The sequence below is a fragment of the Vidua chalybeata genome, chromosome 5, assembly GCF_026979565.1.
Source record: "Vidua chalybeata isolate OUT-0048 chromosome 5, bVidCha1 merged haplotype, whole genome shotgun sequence".
Lineage (NCBI taxonomy): Eukaryota > Metazoa > Chordata > Aves > Passeriformes > Viduidae > Vidua > Vidua chalybeata.
The window spans coordinates 29,029,514-29,035,142 of NC_071534.1; the positions used below are offsets into that span (position 1 = coordinate 29,029,514).

The 5,629-nt window shown below is 42.9% G+C and overlaps 1 long non-coding RNA gene across 2 annotated transcripts; it reads right to left on the minus strand.

Annotated features, from left to right (window-relative positions):
- Positions 1 to 4,295: 4,295 nt before the first annotated feature.
- On the minus strand, positions 4,296 to 5,530 carry LOC128787884 (uncharacterized). Of its 2 annotated transcripts, none has more exons than XR_008430891.1 (2): positions 5,459 to 5,530; positions 4,296 to 4,486 (listed from the first exon to the last, which is right to left on the minus strand). It is a non-coding gene; the product is annotated as an uncharacterized LOC128787884 (long non-coding RNA). The 2 variants fall into 2 exon arrangements; XR_008430892.1 differs by lacking the exon at positions 5,459 to 5,530 and adding an exon at positions 5,172 to 5,441.
- Positions 5,531 to 5,629: the final 99 nt, after the last annotated feature.

Sequence of the window (5,629 nt, forward strand, 5' to 3'; positions counted from 1 at the left end):
GAAAGATGCTTCATTTTGAAAATGGGTTGGATTCAATATTTTTTGTAAATCTAAGGTTGACCTTAGCAGCTCTGGCAGCTTTAGGAGGTTGCTTTTCTTCAGGCAAAAAAAATTTTTATTTCATACACTATCAGTGAGCAAATTTTTTGAAAGTAGCTCCTGGGGAATGAGGCAAAACATGCAAAGCAGGCAGCGCTGGAGTTTGTGGTATTTTGCAGTTGATATAAATATACAGCTCCTTCCTTCCTTCCTTCTGCTGTCACACCTACCAAAAACTGCTGGGGTCAGTGACATATCCCAGTGTGTCACTTTGGGGAAGCCAACCCTGACATCACTTTTTATATGCTCTGTTGGTTGCAAAAATTTTGTAACACAGGATGTGGTAATTTTTATAATAGTTGTGACCATGAGTGTCACAGCCCCGCTTGTGGTTTATTAAGAAGTAAATGGAAAAAAAAATTAATTTAGCCAAGAAAAGTTGCCAGTGATTAACTTCTGCTTAAAGATTGACAGAATATATAAATGTGTGTGTAAGATATGGAATGACAATGAAAAAATTGAATTCATAATAGAGTAGTTCAGTGTATGGTAACTGAGAGTCACCTAGAAAGATTTGTAAAATTGGTTAAAATTTAATAAATTATTTATGTATTATTTATTTGGAATACTGCACTGAAGAACCATTGTTGCAGGAACTCTTCTAGTACTTTCAGCCCTTTTTGTCCCTCCAGGTGATCCAGTCACCTATGCTGAGGTGAATATGAAATGGAGATCTGATAGACCTGACAGCACAACCAAAATTATGCATTCAGGTATGGCAACACCGCAGAACGCTTCACATTTTTTCATTATATCTCAGCAGCCAAAAATCATATTTTTCCAGAGTATGGGAGAGAGTCACTTTCTCTCTTTGCTGCAGGTGATTTCAATCCATTTTTCCTTGCTCCCCCCTCCTGAAGGATGCTCAGAACATGCTTAAAATTCATTTTACACTGGAGGCACTTGAAAACTTTTGTTCCTAAAATGAATAGAATTTCCATGTACTGCTTTTCTCTTCCAAATGAATTTTGGGTGAATGAACAGGCCAACAATAATATTTAAAGCCGAACTGAGCTACTTTTGAAAAGTAATAGCCAAAAAGCAAAAATTCTGAGCAGCTTTTTGACAATTCCAGAAAAATTGTGTGTCTTTTCTTAAGTTAAAATTTTAACATACTTTAAGCTGTCTCAAGCCATGCAACCAGCCCTGAAAGAAAATTTTGTTTTGCAAAGTGAAATAATAGATTGGATATGAGTTTTGACTCTTGTGTGTGAGATGAAAATGAAGAAGAGAATATTGCATTCCTGTGATGCATAAGAGCAATTCACATATGTATGGAACAAATGTTAGCTGTGGGAAATACTAGTGCAAGCAAACATTTCCACTGGGGCTTAATTTGGCCTCACAACAAGGAAAAAGAAACTGAAAGCTTCAGATATTTTTTCTGAATAAAAGTGCAGTCAGGCAGACAAGGGAGTGGGCCAGGTGGAGACCTTGTTACAGAGACAAAACTGATTTACTGGCTTCACCGAAATGCCCTATGATTCTATCCCAGTGGATCCAGGCTTGGAATGCAGCATGGAAAGTTGTTAGAAATGCAATTTTGATATTGGGCCACTGACCTTCTGCTTTTTGTGTCCTTTTTATATCCCAGTCCTCAATTCCTCCCTTCCTTTCTCTGATTCTGGCTACACTGTCCAGGTTTTTAGAATTTTCTTCAAGGAATATCAAAATCCATATATGCTCTACATATGGATAAATGCTACTAGGAGAGATCTGTCCCTTCACATTCTTAACTGGAACCTCTTTAAAACCACAGAAGCCAAATGTTTGTTCTGATTCTTGTTTAGACTGGGGAACAATTTAAATGGAAAGTATTAAGGAATGGGGATCAAATGAACACAATGATCCAGTCAGGATTAAAGTTGGAGAAGGAAATGATGGAAGCAGGGATTTAAAGACCAATTAAACAAGTGTCTTTGTTGTACTTTAAAATTATGGTAATCTGGGAAGAGTCTCTAGAATTGCAAATTACCTATAATATCTTATTTTAAAGCCTGAGTGGGACCTTCAAGCTTTCCTTGTGGGTCTTCAGTTGTGCAACCTCAGACAATTAACAGAGGATAGCACAACCACTGTGAGCCATTTTCCAAGGAAAAGGCAGGGCATTTTCCAGAGTGGGAAGCACTGGCAGTGCTGTGTGTGCATGTGGCAAAACGCTGGCACAGCAGCGCTGGCAAAGCTGTGCTCTGCCACCAAAGGCAAGAGGTTGTATTTTTAGGTTCATTCTCAATGGCTGTGATGATAAAATTTAGGACTGGGCAAGAAAAGGTTTCTTTTGACCTTGAAAGTGTGATTTTAATAGTTACACACAGGTTTGTATACATATAAACCTATACACACACACACACACACACACATATATATATATATATATATATATATATATATATATATATATATGTGTGTGTGTGTGTGTGCTGGATCTATAGTAGGAGGGACAATGATTTTTCATACTCCATAACTCAGAACAAAAGTTGCCTTGCTTCTGTCCACGGTGACACCCCTGTCCCTTGTCCCTTTGGCAGTGACCTGCTCGGAGAACTCCCCCTGGTGCTACCTTGTGTTGGCCCTGCTCTTCTGCGCGGCGGTTCTGCTCCTCACGGTCATCCTGCTGGCGGTGAAATGTTACAGCCGCCGACCCTGCTGCCACTCCGGGTAAGCCCTTCCCAGCCCTGCTGGATTCCCATGCCATACCTTGTCATTCAGCACTAGCCCCCAGATCAAAGGCTGGGATTTTTAGGCAGTCAGTAACACTCACAGCAGGTTGAGCTTCAGTGAGGTTCTCTAATTCTAGCAGCTTTTGTCTCTTTATTTCCAGATAAGTCAGCACAGGAAGGTTCTGATTCTTCAGTGGAACGGGACATAGTGCTTGTTTTATTTTACATTATTTTGGCTGAAGAGACAAAATGAAGACATGCCATCAGTCTGTCCACTCTCCAGTTATGTCATCCCAGATCTCTGTTAAACCTCTAACCTCTTCATAAATGGACAAGACATATATTAATTTTATTTGGAATTTTCTTAATCCTGTAATACCAGCAACCATCCAACTGTATCAGTGCATGTAGCAAGACATGGGCTCAAGCTCCTGCACCAAAAAGTGGATTTGGGCCTTGTTTAGACAACAAAAATGACCAGGTGGAGACATACTTTTAATTCACATCTGACTTGATTCTGCACTGATGTGCAACACAGATAAGCTTTTGGATTATATGCAAGTGCAAAAACTCACAGACAAAACAGGGAATGTGAAAGGTTGCACTTGAGCTTTTATATAAAGCCTGGGCTTGGACTTGATTTTTCTTCTTCTCACAGCCTTTAGTTGGATTTATATGAAAGGGATATTGAAGATACTAAATGTAGTTAGTAGAGGTCTCAATTTCATCCCCTCATTGGCTTGAATTAAATTATTTTGTTCCACTTGTCCAGAAGAGCATCTCACAATATACTGTTTCTGTCTTGGGGCAGTAATTGATTTTTGTATTTGTTTGGGTTTTTTTTTTCCCCACATGCCATAGCTTCAGTTAAAACAGGGTCCTCCACTGGAACTGAGGCACCTGAAGTTCAAATGCATTTGTTTGTAATTATGACCTTATTGTCTGTTTTTATATTATTTCTGGATCTTATCCATTATAACTTCTTTGTGGCAGGCTGCAGAGGATTTGCAGACCCTGAGTAGGAGAAGTCTGTATAGCAAATATTTCTAGAATATTTCTTGTATCTAAATTTACCTGTACTTTAGCTGTTGCTGCTGTTGGTAATGAACCCCATCTTTATTATATATATATATGTATATATGCACAGAAGTCAATGAAGGGATTCAGTAAAGCACTTTTGCTGGTGTTTGGTTGGTTTGTTTTCCTCCAGTCTTCTGTTAGTCAGACTGGAGGAAAAATAACATTTAGTATTTGTATGAGTGCCAGTTTTTGTGGGGTAGCCCATTTATAGCACACCTGTTTTATAGATCTTGCTACTTACCCGGTTTTTTTTTTCAGACTTACCATTGCCCTCCCCTCTTAAAGATAAAAATGTAGCAAAAAAACCCCAAAAGCCAGAAATTAGACCCAAGACACAGGCAAAATCATGAGATTGGACATTTGGTAATATCAGAATATTAGAAATACTAGATGGGTGGTAGAAGATAGTGCAAGGTGAGGGTAACACAAGGCAATCAGTGAGGTGTCAAAACCATATATACCAATATTACTTTTAATAATCTTATATTTTTTAATAGTTGAATACAACTCTGTCTCAGAGGAAGGCTACATGACTGGTATTTCCAGGGACATCCATTTCTTTTACTCTTCTGCTTGCAAATGTTGTCCGCCAACAGCTTCAGAAGTACCCTGGGTCATACACCCCTCAGATTTCAGTGTGTGATGACCTGTAGAGAGAAGGAGGACAATTTAATTGATTTTATGATAATTTCCTGGATATTGGCTTCGTAGCCTATTCCTTTGTGAAGTATAAGAAGAGACAGGAAAAAGGATTTTTGTTTCTGGCCTTTTCATCATCCTAAAAATATTAAAAGTTTCATGTCAAGCCTCCTAGTTTAGTCAAAAAAATGTCTTGGAGGTCTGAGAGGGGCTGATTCCCATTCCCACATCCCGTGATGGGGGATCTGGACAGGCTGGATAAACGGGCTGAGACCAAAGGAATGAGGTTCAACAAGGCTGAGTGCTAGGTACTGCCCCTGGGTCACAACCCCCAGCAGCTCCAGGCTGGGAAGAGTGGCTGGGAAGAGCCCAGCAGGAAAGAGCCTGGGCCTGCTGGTCCACAGTGCATGGCCAGGAGGGCAAGAAGGCCAATGGCTCGTGGGCTGGGTCAGCAATGGTGTGGCCAGCAGGAGCAGGGCAGTGACTGTCCCCCTGTCGTGGGCACTGGGGAGGCCTCACCCCAAGTGCTGTGTCCAGTTCTGGGCCTGGCACTGCAAGATGGACATTGAGGGGCTGGAGCGTGTCCAGAGGAGGGAACAGAGCTGGGCAAGGGGCTGGAGCACAAGTCTGATGAGGAGTGGCTGAGGGAGCTGGGCGTGTTTAACCTGGAGGAAAAGGAGGCTCAGGAGCGACCTTACTGCTCACCACACCTCCCTGATAGGAGGGTTGCAGCCAGGTGGGGGTCAGGCTCTGCTCCCGGGGAACAAGGGACAGGACGAGAGGACACGGTCTTAAGCTGTGCCAGGGAAGGTTTAGTTTGGACATAAGGTGGGTTTTTTTCATGGAAACGGTGATTAGACATCGGAACGGGCTGCCCAAGGAGGCGGCGAAGTCCCCATCCCTGGAGCTGTTGGAAAGATGCACGTAGCGCTCAGGGCCATGGCGCGGTGGCGAGCCGTTCAAAGGCTGGGCTCGCTCACCTCCGCGGTCTCTTCCAGGCCGAATGCTCCCGTGACTCTGCGGAGGGCGCAGCCGGTGGGTGCGGCTTTCCCACCCCCGCCCCCCCCCCCCCCCCGCCCCCCCCCCCCCCCCCTCCTCGCAGCGCGCACCCCGGGGCCTCGCTCCGCTCCCGTCTCCGCGGCAACCGGGCG